Consider the following 19,936-nt stretch of genomic DNA (forward strand, 5'->3'; position numbering starts at 1 on the left):
CAGGAGCGATTTTCTACACTTTTAAAATATGCTAAAAATCTGTCTTTTATTATTTTTTTATTCTGACATAACCAGATATTTTTTACTTTAGGACAAAATTATTTCTTTTTTTAAAAAATAGTTAACCGAAATATATCCGTTACTCTATGGAAACATCCTCCACTATCACATACTTTTATTTTAAAATGAACACATATGTTAAAATAAATCAAATGTATTTGTGTGTTTTTTAACCTCTTAATTAAAGACTGCTCTACATGTATTAAATAATAACACAAATATATTAAAATTATATGCTCAAGTATCTAAAGATTATTTCTCAGTAAAATCAAAATAATATTAAGATTTTAAACTGAGGGTCTTGACAAATCTTATGGTTTGTAGCTTTATATAAATTTATCTCTTTTCATAAAGCCTCTACCTATTATGATACAATATACTTAAATATATAATATTCAATTTTATATCTTAAGGGATTAACTAGCAAAACCAATAAAGTAAATTTAGGGAATTCAAATTAGACATTTTATGAAAAATAAAGTCTAGCATAAACTAGAATATTTTGTTAACATTGTTTTTAATATGGTGGTGAAATCAAGGGAAAAACATAAAGCAGTATTTTTAAAATTTTTTTATTGGCGTATAGTTTATTTACAATGTTGTGTTAGTTTCAGGTGTACAGCAAAGTGAATCAGTTATACATATACCTATATCCACTATTTTTTTTTTTTTAGATTCTTTTCCCATATAGGCCATTACAGAGTATTAAGTAGAGTTCCCTGTGCTATAGAGCGGGTTCTTATTAGTTATCTCTTTTATATGTAGTAGTGTGTATATGTCAGCCCCAATCTCCCGATTTATCCTTCCCTCCCAACCGCCATCTCCTGGTAACCATAAGTTTGTTTTCTCCATCTGTGACTCTACTCCTGTTTTGTAAATAAGTTCATTTGTACCCTTTTTTTTTAGGTTCCACATATAAGCAATATCATATGATATTTGTCTTTCTGTGTCTGATTTACTTCACTCAGTATGACCATCTCTAAGTCCATCCATGTTGCTGCAAATGGCAATGGAATATTACTTAGCCATAAAAAAGAACAAAACATAAAGCAGTTTTTAAACCTGAAATGATTAAATCAGCTATTTGCCCAAGGAATCATTTTGATAAGAATATTACATGAAATTTTTTAAAATATAATTTATAAATGTGTATACTTACAAGCCAAAAATTTAAATATTATAAGTCATAGATAAAAGCTCTTGGCATTTTTCTTTCCTTCTTGTCTTGTTACCCAGAAACTAAGGCCACATAGTTTGGGGTTTTTTTCAAGACCTAAATATATCGATGTTGTTTTTAAAAGTCAGCAAGAATTTGTTGCATTAAACCTAATTTCTGATATCTTTCCCTTCTGGTTAGATCTATCTAAATTAAACATTCCTAGAGTGACATATAGTGACAACTTTTTAAAGTAATTAGTGTTTAAAGTTTCCAATGAGATGGGGAAAAAATTAAATGAGCCAGCTACAAATATGGAAGAAGTCATTATAGATTGGGTGAAAGGGAGGGTCTGAGGGGTTTAAATACCCCTGTCAGCTACATGTAGACACCATGGCAGGACTTCTAGTTGAAAGTGCAGTGTCTGAATCTACTAAAAAGGTTTGTTTCTGTCCTCCTATCATTGGAGATAATTTTCCTTGCTGGTTTAAGGGGTTCGTTGGAAATTAGGTGCTGAAGTCTTGCTTGAAGCCTCTTTATTTTCCCACAGAATCTTCAAGTTCCTTTTTCTTTTTGGTAGAGTTCAGGGCAGCCTAAAGAATGTATCCATGATAAGTCTAAACTTTTAAATAAACTTTTCTTTTAAAACTGTGGCTATTGGCAAATCTTTTAAGGGGACCATTTTAGAATCCTAATTGCATTTGGAAGTTTTCCTATGTCAATTTAAAAAAATAAAGACCGATGGATAGTTAAGATTTTGTTTCCTTTTCTGTTCATGTTCAAAGTTCTCCAAAGTGGCCACTGTAAGTACACTGTCTTCGATTAAATTATGCCATTTTGAAAGATGTACATGAGTTAAAAGTATAATTCAAAAAATATTAAGAAATCAGACGTTTGACCCAAGGTGACCAGCGACTTAGATCGAGACCACCCCATGTGCACTGCAAGAGTAAGAATGGTGTTTCTACAATCTCAGGTTTCTGGAATGTAAACAAAGGCCAGCCATCACTAGTGGTGAGATTGACAAATCCATAGCTCTGGGCAGATGAAACTGAATAAAATAGTTCTCAGGGGCACAAAGACAAGACTGAAGAAGCCCTTATAAAGGTTTTGAAGGATGACTCAAGGCAAAGTTTGTCCAAAGGATGCCAGTGTGATGACAGCTTCTGAACTTGTCAGCCTTGGAGCCATCTCAAATATGAATGCATTGGGCCTATGTCTGTCGTGGCTGCTGGACCTTATGTGACTGACCCAATTCTAATAAATCAAAGACCTTTCTTCCTGGACGGTTAGAAAAGATCCATTCAGGAAAAAGCAGAGACCAAAGATCAAATTCCTGCTCAGGCATATTGACATTGGAGATTTGCCACATGGGTTTATACTCCAAATGTCCAATATTTGAATTGCAATGTAACAACAGAGGAGAAATCCATTTGAACTGGGAGTGAATTATATCCATAAATGGATATAAAAATCAGGGTCCCCACGTGTTGCTTTTTAGGCTACCTGAATAGCAGTTACTGTGTCCTCTTGTTTGGAATTTGTCTTTTAGTCTTGGGTAGTATACGATTCATTGTGCTTGACCTAAGTTGAGGAAAGAATTGCAGTAAATCTTAGTATCTCAACCTAAAGGCTTATGGAGTAATTAATTTTTTAGAGCCTGAGTGCTATTTAAATTTACTCTTGGAAGATCTGTTTTCATGTACCTGTGATCTGTTTGGACTCCGGGTCATGTGGGCTGGCCTCTGACTCACATGCTGAGCCAGACATCTCCGGATTCCCAGGGGAAGAAGGGAAAAGTTAACTACTCTCCTAACAGCACACATATAGCAGCCACTGCCTGTGTCAGTTACTTGTCATAAGTCTGAGCTGGCAGTCTTTGAGAGCAGAGTTTTTGGCATCCTTGACCGATCTGTTCCAGATGGCTCAATGGTCAACACTACCTCTACAGTGCTGCACTGAGGGTCAGGTCAGGGGATTCCAGTCTTACTTCCTCTTCACTCTCTGTGACCTTGAAGTTACCAAAGGGAAAAGAAAATAATCATGCACCCTTACCAAGCCCCCACTGACTGCTGGTTTCCCAAGTTTCCCAGCCTGGATAGGCAAATTCTTCACCTATCACCTTGGCTTGTTGGGATGTTTATTTAGCAAGAATGAGACCAGCTTCCTAAGCGGCTATTATTTCTCTGCACAGGAGGAAATAGAAAGTTGATTAGCAGCAGTTATTAACCTATTGTTATAGACGCTCTTAGGGCAAAGAGAAAAATGGAGCTGTCAAAAACCAAAGAGCAATATATACAATAGACTATTACTCAACCATAAAAAAGAATGAAATATTGCCATTTGCAATTACATGGATGAACCTAGGGAATATTATACTTAGTCAAGTAAGTCAGACAGAGAAAGACAAATGCTGTACGATATCACTTATATGTGGAATCTAAAAAATGATAGAAATGAATCTATATACAAAACAGAAACAGGGCTTCCCTGGTGGCGCAGTGGTTGACAGTCCGCCTGCCAATGCAGGGGACACGGGTTCGTGCCCCGGTCCGGGAAGATCCCACATGCCGCGGAGTGGCTGGGCCCATGAGCCATGGCCGCTGAGCCTGCACGTCCAGAGCCTGTGCTCCGCAAAGGGAGAGGCCACAACAGTGAGAGGCCCACGTACCGCAAAACAAAAACAAAAACAAAAACAAAACAGAAACAGACTCACAGACATAGACAACAAATTTATGGTTACCAAAGGGGAAAAGGAGGGAAGGAGGGACAAATTAGGAGTATGGGATTAACAGGTAACAAACTACTACACATAAAATAAATAAGCAGCAAGTATTTACTGTATAGCACAGGGAATTGTATTCAAAATCTTGTAATAACCTATAATGGAATATAATCTGAAAAAAATATATATATGAATCACTTTGTTGTACACGTGAAACTAATATAATATTGTAAATCAATTATGCTTCAATTAAAAAAAAAAAACTAAGAAGCCAAAAAAAAATCCCAAAACAAACAAACAAAAAAAACAAAGAGCATACCTTGCTCTGAAGCCAGTGACCTTCACTGTAATCACCACTGTGGCCCCTGTCCCGTGTGCAGAAGGTATGGAGACCTAGGCTGGAGGTTAACTCTGGCTTCTCTTCTCTACGTTATGAAGGAAGCAGCACAGTCTTGTCACAATGGATGGCTGATGGGCCCTGGAGTCAAGGAGCTTGAACTTGGAGCCATCTCCACCCTCCTCAGATTTTGGATTTGGAGTTCCAGGGTGAGTGTTCCAGTTGTCCTTTCCCAGTGGAGTTATGCAACAATGTCTGTTTCTTGTAGCAACTATGTGTGGCAGTACACACAGAATGTTGCCAACCAGAGAAGCTCACTTGAGCTTTGGTGTCCACAGATTTTATTAGGGATCAGTCATATAAACATGGTTGACTGGCTCCATCACTGACCTTAGCCTCTAGCCCTTTCAGAGGTTGAGCTAATACTGCATGGCTATATGGTGAGCTGATACCCCACCATAAATTACATTGTTAGCATAGACTGTTGTGGCTCAAGGGACCAAATAAACAAAAACACTTATCAAGCAGGACATTCTGAGGACTTAAAGGTTGCTTAAAGGTTGCTTCCCAAGAGCAACGGCCAAAGGTACAAAGGCCAAACCTCTCTTAGGGCAAAGTTAATCCTTTACTATAGACTATTGATAACCAGACCTCTTTTGCACTATCCATAAAACACTAAAATAAGACTTCAAATACAAAAATTAATTAATAATTAATTAATTCTTCTGATAAAAGGTATGTTTTTAGCACTTACTATGATCCATGTATCCTGATGGGCAATGGAGATTAAAAAAAAAACTCGCTAAGCCAATGCCTCCCTTAATGAACTATTGGGAGAAAAAGAAGTCAAGACAAATAATTACAATATAATCCACCAAAGTCTTCTAGGAGTCCAATGAAGAAAACACTTAATTTTTCTTGGAATTGTAGGGAAAAGCTACTTATTTCCCTTTGGGAGAATTTTATTTTGATGTTTTTATCTTGAAAATTTGCTCTTTCTACATTGAAAAATGGCTTACCTCTGAATTATATTCCTAATCTGTAAGCAAGGACTGACAACAATACTCCAGTGATTGATATGGGTAGTCCCAACTTTTCAAAGCTTCTCACTTCATTGCTTCACCTATTGAAAACTCTAATTAATTCCTGTGCTTCACTTCCCAATATTTTTATGAACTGCTTCAGCCAAGTCCTTTGCCTCTGCTCTTGGGTAGTGGCTCAGGAATAAAACAGGAAGAAACACTATTTGTTACGTGTTTAGGAGGAAGTGATCCTCACAAAATACAAATATTTGCTCCTTTTTATATATTGACTATCTGGATCAAGGATCAGCAAACTCTTTCAGTAAAGGGCCAGATAGTAAATAGTTTAGACTTTGCAAGCCAGATGGTCTCTGTTGCAGCTACTCAACTCTGCTCTGGCAGTGTGAAAGCAGCCATCTGCAAACATAAAGGAATGGGCACAGCTATGCTCTAAGAAAACTTTATTTACAAAAATGTGGCTGGCCAGGTTTGACTATGGGCTCTAGTTTGCAGACCCCTAATCTAGGTCGTTCATTATCACGTGAGTATTTGTGGACTTACCTGATGTAGAAACACTGAGGGATAAAGAAGGGTTTTCTAATAAATGCAGAAACATAAGTAGGCCAGAAACTAGGACTGTAGTTCTCAGCTTTCAGTGTGTTGTGCTAAATGAGATGGGATTCAGGCTATGTGAGTGAAAAGAATGACTAAGGCAAAAGAGCCCAAATCATCTTTCTGACCCATTCTGGCAAGCTCTGCCCTTTCTGCAAACTCCATAGGAAACACATGGGAAGCCCCTGAGGCTGTGTCTAGGCCTGCAGGAAAGAATGGAGGATTTGAGAGCTAAAGCTTGTTGTTGTGATATAAATTGTTTTGGGATCTTCTGATTATAGCAATCATATTTGAGGCTGAATCTATACAACATGAATGAAGTAAAGTAGAAAATGGGTCATTTATTTGGTCACCATAACGAGCCACATCAGACGTTTCAAGCACTCTTACTTGTCTACCCAATTTCTTTTTTCCTCCCTTCATCCTTACCAATGGAGAATTGATTTTATTGGGGGAAGCAAAGTACTCAACAAAAAGGAAGTTGATTTTCCAAGCTACCCTTTCAACTAGTGGTGGCCTATGTGAGACGGTTCTGGCCATTGAGATATAAGCAGAGTTCTACTGGCAGGGCTTCTAGGAATGCTGTGTTTGCCTTGTTAAAAAGGGGCAGACTCAGCTGGCATGCACTTCCTTCTTCCAGCTAAGGCCACAGATACTATGCCTAGAGAGGGAGCCACCATCTTGTAATCGTGGAAATCAAACACCATGGAAGATGGAGCAGGAAACTAGAAGGAACCTCAGTCTTTAGTGATTTCTTTAATGCTTGTAATGCTTCCTTCCGGACTTCTAATTTATTTGAGAAACAAAACTTTATTGTTTAAGCCACTGTTGGTGGGGTTCTGTTAAATTTAGCCAAATACAACTCTAATTGGATTAATTAGCTTCCGGGTTTTCAAAGCCATGAAAATTAGTCCATTGTCAGTGTTGAAATGCTGTCAAGGACAAAGCATAAAATCTTGACTTTGCTTTGTGTAGTATAGACAGTAGAGTTAAGAGCAGGAGAGTGCTGGATTGATCAATGCTCTGGTTCAGATCTTGTTACTCTTCATCAGCTCATTAGCAGCAGTTTTGGGATTCCTAGTGGCTACTGAGAAAGGCATTTATGATGGTGGAGTGAGTCTCATTAAGGAGTCTGGTTGGCTAAACGCAATCCAGGCTCTACATGTTTAATACAAGCAGTTTCATAAAAACTTGGGGAAAAAGTAGAAAATCTCGGTGTTTGGGAATTAGTACATCACCCCCAAGAGTGTTCCCATATTTTTTGCTGTTATCTATGAGTTGACCATTTCATATAAAAGGAAAACATATTTTGAAAGTTTTAATTATCCATTCCTTTTTCTTTACTCAGCTTTATAAACAAATTCTATTGAAACCATGTTTATGATGAGTAATTCTTTGAAAATTTTCTCTTAAAAGCCTTTTGTCATTAATATTTCAGTTTATTAAAAATGCATTATGCCTTAATCCTTTGTTAAATGTACAACAGAATTAAACAGCATATAATATTGAAGTTGAAAGTTTCTTTGGAACTGGATGGTTGAGCTTACAATTGATGGTTTATTAATGTAAACCTATTGGGGGGTAAGCCAATGAACATTTCATGTTCTAATGTTTGCAAAAGAGATCAAATTTACAAGGACATTATTTTTTTCCTACTGAATTCCTAAACATTACTATTAAAAGACATAGAATATGTGTAATACAAACATGTGTATCCCAAGGGACAGTTCAAAAAGATTGCTAAACATGGAAAGTTTATGGAGGAATCCAAAATCAAATTAATATCCCAGAGCTTAGATACTAACTTGGATTTTGGAAATGTTTTCCCAGATTAAAAAGGAGTTTTGGTGTAGGGCCACATATGGAAAACATACATAATTTATTTAGAAGTCCAAAGCAAAAGTGAATTCACAGTTTGAAATCTGGTAATTATGCTATAATTAAAGGACTAGTTTGTTTTTTGTTTTAAAATTATTGTCTTTGGAGTCTCTACCAACCCCCTTCCCTCTATTCAGGGATTCAAAAGTTTAGAAAGAATTTTCTTCGTAGAACTGAAAGTTTTTCTCTTTTCACTACAGTACAGTAATGAAAATCTTTCTACCCCTTCACTCATTTTGACTTTCCACTTTATAGATTATATTTAAATAAGGCTGCAAAATCAGTGACATTGAGTAAACTGGTTTGGTTGGCTACTTGAGTAAATGAATCAATTCCATACAGAATCATTATACAAAATCATTCATTCAAAAAAATTTTCCTATTTTAGGTACAGCAGTGTGTACATGTGTACACTGCTATATTGAAAATAGATAACTAGACTTCCCTGGAGGTCCAGTGGTTAAGACTCTACACTCCCAATGCAGGGGGCACAGGTTTGATCCCTGGCCGGGGAACTAAGATCCTGCATGCCGCATGCCATGGCCAAAAAAAAAACGTTAAAAAAATAGATAACCAACAAGGACCTACTGTATAGCACAGGGAACTCTGATCAATATTCTGTAATAACCTAAATGGGAAAAGAATTTGAAAAAGAATAGATACATATATATGTATAACTGAATCACTTTGCTGAACACCAGAAACTAACACACCATTGTTAATCAGCTATACCCCAATATAAAATAAAAATTAAAAGAAATTTCCTGAAATACTTTTGTATGTTGGCTCCAATGGCTATGCATTAAGGATCCAGTCCTTGATCCCAGGAGCTTTACAGCCATAGTTGTATAAAAATTCCAAAATACTTCATCAATCACACAACACATCTTAAGCACAATAGATCTTCAGCAGAGACTAAACCCTCAGCTTATCTTCTCCCCACAATTGTATTAAATGACAAGCAAACAAAAATGCATTTATGTGAAGGAGGAATAGGAAAAATTTTTTTCCCAATATTTTAAGATTCTGTGTAATAGATTCCAATGATTAAACATATATTTTAAAATTCTTCCACAACCATAAAGAAATGGAAGTAATTATATATTCAAATGTAAAAACTAGTTTTGAGGATAAATATCCAAGACTCAAGAAAGTTTAGGTCATATACAGTTGTGGTAGCAAATGAATTTTGGTTTCCACACTTCCACACTCCTTTCTCTCTTCTACATATATATGTCCAGTGCATAGGTACTCAAATCATACAACAATTCTTTATCTATGAGAGTAGGTATTCTGTTAAATGCCCACACAGGTAAATTTTACCTGGAAGGAGTAGTTCATATATTCTTTCTTTTGACATAAATCCTGGAAGAGTTTCTTTTCAGAGAACCAAACCAAGAATATAAAATATATTATTCTGTGGTTACTATTCCTGAAATCAATTTGATCTAATGCACTATAGACTAATGTCCCCTCTCATTGTTCAAACTTGAGTACAAAAGTACGCTACATGAGTAAAAAGTCTGATGATTGAGCATAGGAGAATATAGTTGAGAGATGAAATAAAATATAACATGTAAATAATGTTAGTCTGCCACATATTTAATGGTATGCATAATCATCTTTGTACTGCATACAGAACAGTACATAATGCATAAGCGGCTCTTGTAAGGGACAGTAATTAGTATTTTAAAAAACCAAACCTAGCATTTTGGGGGTCAACTGAGAACAGGGAGGAAGACAAGGAACTAAGAGGTGGATGTTGGAGGATGTCCTGAGATTCCTATGAGGACCTCGAGACTCAATCCCCACGTGGAGTCCACATTCTCCCTTCTCTTGGCTGAGAGCCTCCAGGGAGATGGTATTTCCATCGTTGCTAGTTGGAAGATTCCACCAAGCTGATTATATTGGACTGGGGGAGGCAACCCCATTCTCTCTCTCTCTTAAACAGAGAGAACCTGAGAACTGCTCAAGGACAGCACAGTTATACTGTACAACCCCTAACAGCTTGGTTCACAGTGGGCACTTGAAACATTTTTGCTAAAGGTTTGAATGAATGCAGAGTTGCCTCTTTTCATAGAGAAGCTGATTACCCTGAGCAGCCCAGTTTCAAGTTCCAGACAGGAACCTAAGGAGAAACATGCAATGGAGCGATGAACCATCCCTCCTTAGCCCCAAGACAGAGACCTGAGTTCTTAAACTCCTGCTTCATCCCCATTCACAATACCCACATGGAGATTGAAAAGGTTGTCTGCCAAATTGCTTTATCCTATAGCGTCAAAAAGTCCTCTCGTTAAGGGACAAAACCACCTGTCTTTATGTCTGAACAAGGGAAGTAGATTGCTGGTTGGGGGGTCTTAGGACTTGAGATAAGAGCCCGGGTTTAGGCTGGGGTTGTATTAAGGATCAGACAAGGGCTCTGTCTGCCAAAAAACACCAAAGTAAGAGGAGACCAGGAGGGAGATGAGGGGCAGAGCAAGTGAAGAAGGGAACAAAGGGAAGAGGAAGGGAAATTTAAGAAATCAAGAAGAAACAAGAAAAAAAAGTGCAAAGAGAGACAAAGTAAGTAATGAAGGAATGGTTGTAGGGGCAGCATGGAAACAAAGGAAATGAGAACAAGGAGAGCGAGGAAAATAGGAGATACTGAAACAGGCCAGTCCTGAATTATGAGTAGCAAGAGAAGGTATCCTCAGAGTCTACACTGTATGTATCTGCTTGAATGAAATTGTTATTGCATTTGACCTTACCCCTTTCATATGACTACTATTTGCTCCCATTATATTACTTTAATAATATAAAACTCAGAACTTAAATAATTTTTAAAGCTGATTTTAAACTTTCCTACATTTTCTGAATGGTGCTGCTTTCTTATCAGTTGCAGATTGGATTTTAAAAACTATGTAAACCAGCCTTTTAGGTCCTGCCAAAGTTTAAAAAACAAAACAAAACAAACAAAAAGCTAACCTAAAATACCCCGCTCAAATATTTCACACATTATACTGGTGGATTTAATTATATTTCTAGTCTCAGAAATATAAATGTTTAATAAGCTCATGTCGATAGAATGACATAATCTTTGCCATTTATCAAGCTTTGTTTAAAAGCAACACAGGTGATATTATACTATAGTATTTATATTATAAACGGGGCATCAGCAAAGTAATTCCAAATTGAAATTAAGAATAAGAACCCTTTCAGATTGAAATTAGAAAGGATCAAATTGTAAAAGATGAGCTGAGTCATTGGTAACGCAGTCCCAAAGCAAGTCAGTAAATATGTGGTTAAAAGAGCATGCAAAACATAATCAAATTGACCTCAAGAAGGCAGGACTAAAGTGTGATTATAATCAAGAAAGCTTGAATCAAAATAATTGCATTGTATTCCATTTGAGTACGAGTAAGTTAATCTGGATATTAATGCACTGAACCTTGCAAATCTCTGAGTCCTAATAAAGATGAAGTTCCTGCAAAGCCCTCCCAGGAGGTTCCTCTCAGTTCTCTCAGGCATATTCAGAAATAATTTTTGTTTGAAGATATGTTCACAGATACCCTTCTGTTTGGTATTTTAAAGCATCTCAGACTGGAGATCAGGACCTAGATTTTAGGCATGTGTCAAAAGATGGGCTCTCTATGCATTTTGGACTTTATTTTTCCATCTGTGGAATGGGCAGGTAGAGCTAAAAATCACAGACACCTTCCAGAGGTGTTGACTCTCCTTCCTTCCTTTTGCTTTTCTGGACTCTTGGAGCTGTCTTCCTTTCCTTACTGCCAACTTTTCTTTTATTCTATTCTGTCTGTTATGAATGCATCTCATTAATTCATAACAAAAGTGGCTGTTGGATATTAGATGAGTACTTGCAATGTGCCAGGGAGCACTTTGTCTGCTCTATTTAATTTAATCTTCCCAGTAACCAATTACATTGTTTCATACCAATAGGTATTCATCTAAATCATTTCCTATATTGTATCACAACAATATTCCATATTCTTAAATGCCCAAATGTTGGCTAGTTAATCAGTTTCCAATATTATAATATTAGAAGGATAAATATTGACACATATATGTGTTTGTGTGTGTGTGTGTGTATATATATATATATAAACAATGCTATAATAAATGTATATATACATGTGTGTATACATGTATATATGTGTATGTGTGTATATATATATATGTATATATGTATATATATACACACACACAGTTCATTCATTCAACAAATATTTGATAAATGCCTGCTATGTGCCAGGCATTCAAGTTATGATGATGATCAAAAAAATCCTATCTCTTGGCTTCGAGGACCTTACAGTGCATTGGAAAATGTAAGTAAACAGAGAATTACATGACAGAGTGAGTAAATAAATGGAGTATAAAAGAGGGGTGATCAGGAAATGCTTCCTGGAGTGGAGCCCTGAAAGATGAGAGACTACTGATAGAGATATATGACAAAAGGTTCCTGGAGAGGAGAAATGAAGGGTTTTACAGAAACTGAAAGATCTATAGTAGAGCTAATATGTTTTACAAAGTGCTGTTTGCAACCCATTAGTTATAAAACCAATTCCTTTAGTCATGGCCAATATTTCATGTAAAATGAGATAGAATAAAAGAGAATGGAAAATACCAGAGACTGTAGAAAGGTTAAATCTTGTTTTAAAAACTTTTGTTTCATTATGTGTAGGAGCCAAGTCAAAAATATTTGAGAAACACTGAGCTAGATAGAATGTCAAGAATGTGTAGGGGAGACAGCTTAAGGAGTGTCAGAGATGTGATCTGAAATGAATCTTACTATATCCTGAAGACAATGGAAGCCATTAAAGAGTAATTCAGGGAATGTTGTGATCACATTTGTGTTTTGGAAAGATCCCTCTAGAGAAAAGATGAAAGAGGAGCCAGGAGACTGCTCAGGTAGCTATTGCAGTAATGCACAAGAGATCAAGATGGGCTGGACTGGGACAGCAGCAATGGGGATGGAGAGAGAGCCCACTTAAGGTTGGCCCTCAATGTATAAAGATACCAAGCTGTACTGCTGCATAATTAATTCCCTTCAGGTGTAAACAGTAAGTGATGTGCAAGGCAGAGAAGTCAGAATGATTGATCTTCACTGGGGATTTGACCAATAAGTAAGATGAGATGACACTGGGGCTTGGGACTACTAAGAGAGAAATGGAATTATTAGGCTGTAAAATCTAATCTGGATTTTAAAAGAAATTAAATCCAGAAGCTGATTTAAGTTAAAAATAGTGAGAACAAGACACCTACCAGAATAGCTTAAATTAAAAGGACTAGTATTGGTGAGGATGTGAAACAAGTAAAGTTCTCATATACTGCTGGTGGAAGTAAAAATTGGTACAGTCAATTTGGAAAACTGGTTGGCAGTATCTACTAAAGCTTATCATATACAAATCTTATGACCCAACTATTCTACTCCTTGGTCCTCCTCTTCCCCAAAGAGAAAAGCATGCATTTGTCCAAAAAGACATGGACAAGAATGTTCATAGCAGCCTTATTCATAATAATAAAAAACTGAGAGCAGCTTGAAGTTCATCAATAGTAGAATGAATAAATTGTGATGTTTGAACATTGAAATATTATACTGTCTCTCTCCCCGTTAAGTGTGATTACCAGTTATCAACTGACAACAGTATAGCAATCTGTAGTGCCTCAGTGCATGGAACTGCAGAGGATTACTTTTTTAATATGAATAGTACAAGATTACTATTCTGTTTCTTTTGATGAGTTAATTTTGCCATTAAAAAGTCATTTTATTGTTGTTCCTTACCAATGTACACTTTTTGATGGAATAGAGTCAGCAATTCAGTGAAGCAAAGTGAGGATTAGAAGGTCATTCACACGAGCAGAAGAAGCAGATGCACTTAAGTAGAAGAAATAGGCCTGTGCCTTTGCTGAGCCTGACACTATGGTCCTGAACAGAGGAGACTTTTAAGGCAAACATTTAAAATCTATATACTCATTGCATGAACGAATAGCCTCAGTCAGCGTAGATACTCTTATTGAATCAAGTAGGGTTTGAAAACAGAAATCTAGAAAAAAGCATGGACTTGTTCTTTGTTCTTCCATTACTGTAGATATTAACTGGTTTCGGTCTTCAGTTGTAAAACAACCGAGTAATGTAGCACCTGCAACCAGAGGGAGGTTACATATGACGCCTGTGTTGAAAGAAGCCTGGTTTGCATGTTATTGTCATGATATCACTTTGGGCCACAAGTTCTTTGAGTCTAGAGGCTATGTGTTGTCTTTGTATCACCCCATGGTCTGTTACAGAATATCTAGCATAGTCTCATTATCTGTAGGCTCTAAAGCTGTTATGTTAGTCTTAGCGACTTCTTTATTAGAAGTACTTGCATTTTCAGGATTCAAAGTTTGTTTTTAAAAATTGGCTATTATATACTGTGCTGGGTTTTAGTGACAATATAAGAACTATTTATAATTGATATGTTAGGTGTCCAAAACACATTAACATACCTAAGAAACTTTGGAAAGTTTCTTGACTATTTTAAACATACTCAAATTAATCCAGTTTACATGGTTAAAAAAAATTATACTGTCTCTTGCAAAAACATGGGTTAATCTCACAAACATAATAGAGAAAGAAAGAAGCAGACACAAAAGAGATACCATTTATAGAAAGGTTAAACAGATAAAACTAATCTGTGGTGTGGGAGATCAGAATAGTGGTTACCTTTGATGGAGGCCAGTAATGGCTCAAAAAACTTCAAGGAATTGAAAATGTTCTGTTTCTTGATCTGGGAGTTGATTATATGAGTGTGTTCCTGTGTGGAAAACCATCAGGCTTTACGTTTAATCTTTGATCAAAATCAAAGATTTTTGATTGTGAAATATGTTTTACTGCAGGCTTTTAAAAAGTAGAAAATCAACAGAGACTAACTATTGTCATAGAATAAATTCTAGCAGAAGTACAATTTCCGGTTCCATGGACAGGCACCTCAGCTGCCCCAAGTTGAGTTTCTCACACACTTCAGTTCATGGCTTAGTAGTCTAAGTAAGACTTCTCTTATATGTTATTTCGTGCTATTTTTATTCTCTTTATCCCCCATCTTCCTCTCTCCCAGGTACCCATCCTAGTGTATTTAATATCTATCCTTTAAATTCACTGTCCATTCTTCTATGTAGAAATATGTGTATCTGAAAAACTCATCGTGGTGTTGTATATATGTGCTTTTAAGATATACAAGTGATGCTGCGCTAAAAATCTCATTTTGTTTCTTACATGTTAACCTTAAGTACTATGAATTTGAGATATGATCATGTTATATGAAAATATTATAATTGCTGCATGGCATTCCACTGTATGCATGCTTTTTTTTTTTTTTTTTTGCGGTACGCGGGCCTCTCACTGTTGTGGCCTCTCGCGTTGCAGAGCACAGGCTCCAGACGCGCAGGCTCAGCAGCCATGGCTCACGGGCCCAGCCGCTCCGCGGCATGTGGGATCCTCCCCGACCGGGGCATGAACCCGTGTCCCCTGCATCGGCAGGCGGCCTCTCAACCACTGCGCCACCAAGGAAGCCCTGTATGTATGCATGCATTTTACTTCTTCATTCCCTAATAATGGACCTCCACATTGCTTCCCACTCCTCACTCCATCCCACAAACTGTACACGTTTACTCATGGATCTGTGTGACAGTTAATGAAGCACATTGTACAAGCTTGTCATCTTTATCATCAATTTTTTTCCAGGAAGATTCAATCACATTCCTATCAGGTTTTATAATTCTTTTTAATTTTTTTTCCCCAATCTGATAAGCAAAAATTATCAATATATCTTAATTTGTATTTTAAAATAACTTTAAAAATTTAAAATAAAAAAACTAGTAAGATTAAATCTTTTTTTCATATGTGTTTTGGTCATTTGTATTCTTCTTAGTCAACTGCTCATTCATGCCTTTAATTCATTTTTCTTCTGGGATTTTTTTCTTTTCCTCATTGATTCTTAAGAAAGATTCACATATTAACAAAATTGACCTATGTGCATACATTGCAGATATTTTTCTCATTTCAGTTTGTCTTCTAACTTTGTTTATTATGGTGCTGCTTGTGGTAATTGGGGAGTTTATTTTGGTTTTTTTGCTGTTTTGTTATTTGGTTTGGTTTGGTTTTGGCCTTATAGCTGCCTTTTTGTTTCCTTTAAAAAAATTTTTTTTTTGTATAATGCCTTTTTATGGTTTTGGTTTGGGGGTAATACTCAAGAAGAGCAAAAAAACCTTCTAATTCAGTTATACGTTAACAGGTAAGGGAAATATAAGCGAGGGAGACTAAGGTTGAGAGGAACATTAATCCTATCATGACACATCAGGGAAGAAAGTAACCAACCAAACCAAAAGGAACTGTATTTGCAAAACAAGTTTTTGAAGTTAGAACCCATTTGGAATGTTTAAGATAAGCCAAAATAGTGCAGGCTTCAGCAGCATATATACTAAAATTGGAATAATACAAAGAAGATTAGCATGGCCCCTGTTCAAGGATGACTTGCAAATTCGTGAAGTGTTCCATATTGGGGGGAAAAAAGGTATTTGGACCACAGTAAGAATTCAATAAATGGTAGCAGTTGTTAAGACAAAAGAAGAAAAGATAGACCAAAATATACCCAGGATGTTGTTTTGATTGTACCTACCCTCTACTCACCTATACAATATGATAGTCTTGTTAGGCACTGAAGTCAGGGCAGGTTCCAACCGTCGTGACTTGAGATCCTGGGTCCTGTGTCATGCAGTGTCAAGAAGCAAGAAGTGGCAGCCTCTCGCCACATTGGCTGACTAGCATTGGTGGGAATTTTAGACCACCAGGCTGATATCTGCAGTGTGTCACATGGTGAAGAAAGCAATGGTTCTTCTCTGGTCAGCATAACTGCTGAAGAAGTACAGTTACTTCTTTTTCTAGACACTTCAGTTAGAAATTCAAACCATGCCTTATTGAAAAGGGGATTTGAGATTGCCTACATGCAAAAATATAGTGCAAGATTTAAAGAGTAGATGAAGAAATTATGGAAAAGGAAAAATTAGAGTAGGACAAATAAGATAAAACCAGGGATAACATTATTACGCAAAATGCATACCTAAAAGTTGAGTACAAGTTGTGAAATAAGGGCAGGAATTTGAGCTGCCTCGCATTAAAAGCAAAAAGAGTGAAGCCTTTTCATGAAAGTTGTTAATGAAAATTACAATCATTCCTGATACTGAGTTCTGAGAGAAATTTCTCCACTGAGTAACCATAAAGAGAATACTGCCCCATGACCTAGTTGATAAAACCCTCAGCAACATATAAGCAGCAACAGTATAAGCCCTCCAATGTAGGCAACTAAGGGGAGTACTTGATATTTTTACATCCAGTGAGTCTCATACAAAAAGGGTTGAAAATGTCTCCCCTTTCTTGATTAGAAGATTCTCTTAGATAAGGAAGAAAGATGTTATGAATGTTCATAACATTCGGTTCAAAATACACGTGGCAAATTTTGTTCCTTTGAATTTCTGTAGTCAAATTTTCAATGTTGCAGGGCAGGCTTGGATAGGAATTTTGTAGCAGAAAAGGACTTTCACATTAAACTGTGTAATTCCTTGCTGGCTTTTTATTCCTACCCAGTGCAAGCTATCCTTTTTATAATTCTGCAGGGTACTTAATAAACAAAATTTTATTGTAATAATGATTTGAACTACACAGTTGATTTGCTACCCACAATGACTACTTTTCTCTTCCTTCTATTAAGAGTGGTTTTGTATATGTTTTCAAATAAGTCGATTGAGCAATAAGAGTGATGAAGAGGGTAGCTTAGAGGAAAAGAGTTAACAGGAACTAAAGGGAGGATGCGGCATGCATTTTTGTGTCATCTTATTTTTGTCCTGGTGCTCTTATAGACAGAAGTGGAGCGAATGCACACTTTATGGAACACAATCGGCCTGGGCAAAAACTGTCCTGTATTTGGAATGAGTTTTGGAAGCAGAACAGAGGTGTGTTTTTCATTATGCCACATTGGATTTTTGCATTTGAGAGTATAATTACCAAACCCAGCCCTTAAACCACTGCAAAAACATCACATGTTTCTTACACACATTTTTTCCCTTCAAACTAGCACTCAAGTGCCCACCAAGGGCCCTGCCCACAGTAGGGTTCGTTTAAAATTCTTTTCAAACACAGTTGTAACATGGCCCTCATCCACAAAACAAGTATTATCAGAAGTTAAATCATAGGATTATTCTTACATTACAGATAACTAGGTACATTCAATGTATAATAGTTGTTATATTAAGACCTTGGGCCAGGCTCTCCCTGTGTATAAAATTGCCATCCAGACGGCAAGCTCTCATCAATGCACCAGTATCTCTTTCAAGCTTATAATGAACCCGTGCTATAAACTTGAAGTTTAGAAGGTCAATTCAGTTTGGAGTTTAACTTATATTTAAAGTTTAGAAGCAGTGCTAAGGAGAAATAAAGACAGAAAGAGGTAGATATTTTATGCTTCTTTTTTTCCCAGAGAGCTCTTTTGGGGTCAGTGAGAAATTCTAAGCATCAAGCCCTCTTACGATCCCCCTTCCTTACTGCATATTGCAAACCCATGATTCTCCACTCACCTCTGCAGGCTGGGGGACAGCAGTTACTGAGGCTTCCTGGGCAGGAGGAGTTTCTAACTGAATCGTGTTCTAGCAGCTTAAAGATTTAATGCAGCTTTTTGAAGAACCTTAGTCAAGAGGAGTAGCATGGGAAAGGGAGTCATTTATCACCTATGGGTTAGTGTGGAATATACACTAATATAATGCAAGAAGCTTACAGGTGTTACATTAACAAACACTTATTTTAATAGTTAAGTGTTTAAAATAATAATAATTATTGCATTTAAATAGTACTTACTATGGGCCAGACATTATGCCTTATCTCCACTAACTCATTTAGTCCTCAGAACTCTAGGAAGAGGGTAGGTAATATTATTGTCCCCTGTTACAGATGAGGAGACCAAAGCACAGAAAGATCAAGTGATTTGTCCCTGGTTGTTTAGGAAGTTACAGGTAAAGCCTGGATCTGAACCTTTATAATCTAGCTCCAGTGTCTATGCAGTTAAGCCCTCTCCAGCTCTTCTCAGCCATATCGAGGGCATCCATTGTGTGTAACGAATTGCCTCCTCACCTATGCGTCTAGAATAGTGATAGCTAAGTACCATCCTTGGGTGCATAGTGTCTATCTAATGACTTCAGAAAAAGTCACTTAAATAACTTCCTGCTTAATTCTCTCACATAACCCCAATTGGAAAAGGCCATTCGATTATACAGTATAACACGTATTAGAGAAATACATGACTAGCTGTATTAATTATTGCTATGGACTGAATGGGGCTTCCCCTTCATATGTTAAAGCCTAATCCTTAATTCGATAGTATTTAGAGGTGGGGCTATGGAAGGTAATTAGGTTTGGATGAGATCATGGGAGTGGAGCCCCCATGATTGTATTGGTGCTCTTGTAACGAAGAGCCCAGTGCGCTCTCTCTCTCTCTCTCTCTCTCTCTCTCTCTCTTTCTATCTCTATCTCTGCCATGTGAGGACACAGCAAGAAGATGGCCATCTGTGAAGCAGAGAGTAGCCCTCACCAGACACCAAATCTGCTGGCACCTTGATGTCAGACTTCCCAGCCTCCAGAACTGTAAGAAATAAATTTGTTGCTGAAGCCACCCAGCCTATAGTATTTCTGTTATCGCAGTCCAAACTAACAAACACATTTATCCATTATTGTGTTAAAGATTACTCCAAAACTTAATGGCCAAAACAGCAAATATTTATTATCTCATAATTTATATGGGTCAGAAATGAAAACTTATGTTTACACAAAAACCCATACACAAGTGTTCCAAAAACTGGAAATAACTCAAATATTCTTCAGAAGGTGAATGGTTAAGCAAACTGTGGTAAATCCATACTATTGAGTACTACTGAGCAACAAAAAGGAGCAGACTACTGATACATGCAGCAACTTGGGTGGGTATCAAGGGAGTTATGCTAAGTAAAAAAAGCCAATTTCAAACGGTTACATGACTTCATTTACATAACATTTTCAAAATGACAGAATTATAGAGGAATTTGAGAACAGATTGGTGGTTGTCAAGGTCTAGGGAGGGCGAGGAAGAATG

General features: G+C 36.8%; 1 non-coding gene across 1 annotated transcript; it reads left to right on the forward strand.

Annotated features, from left to right (window-relative positions):
- Window positions 1–16,223: 16,223 nt before the first annotated feature.
- LOC115802186 (U6 spliceosomal RNA) lies at window positions 16,224–16,326 on the forward strand. Its single transcript, XR_004022586.1, has one exon. It is a non-coding gene; the product is annotated as a U6 spliceosomal RNA (small nuclear RNA).
- The last annotated feature ends 3,610 nt before the right edge of the window (window positions 16,327–19,936 follow it).

Source organism: Delphinapterus leucas, chromosome 8 (genome assembly GCF_059928025.1).
Source record: "Delphinapterus leucas isolate spDelLeu-1000000601 "Yukka" chromosome 8, BTC_Dleu_Yukka2, whole genome shotgun sequence".
Taxonomy (NCBI): Eukaryota; Metazoa; Chordata; class Mammalia; order Artiodactyla; family Monodontidae; genus Delphinapterus; species Delphinapterus leucas.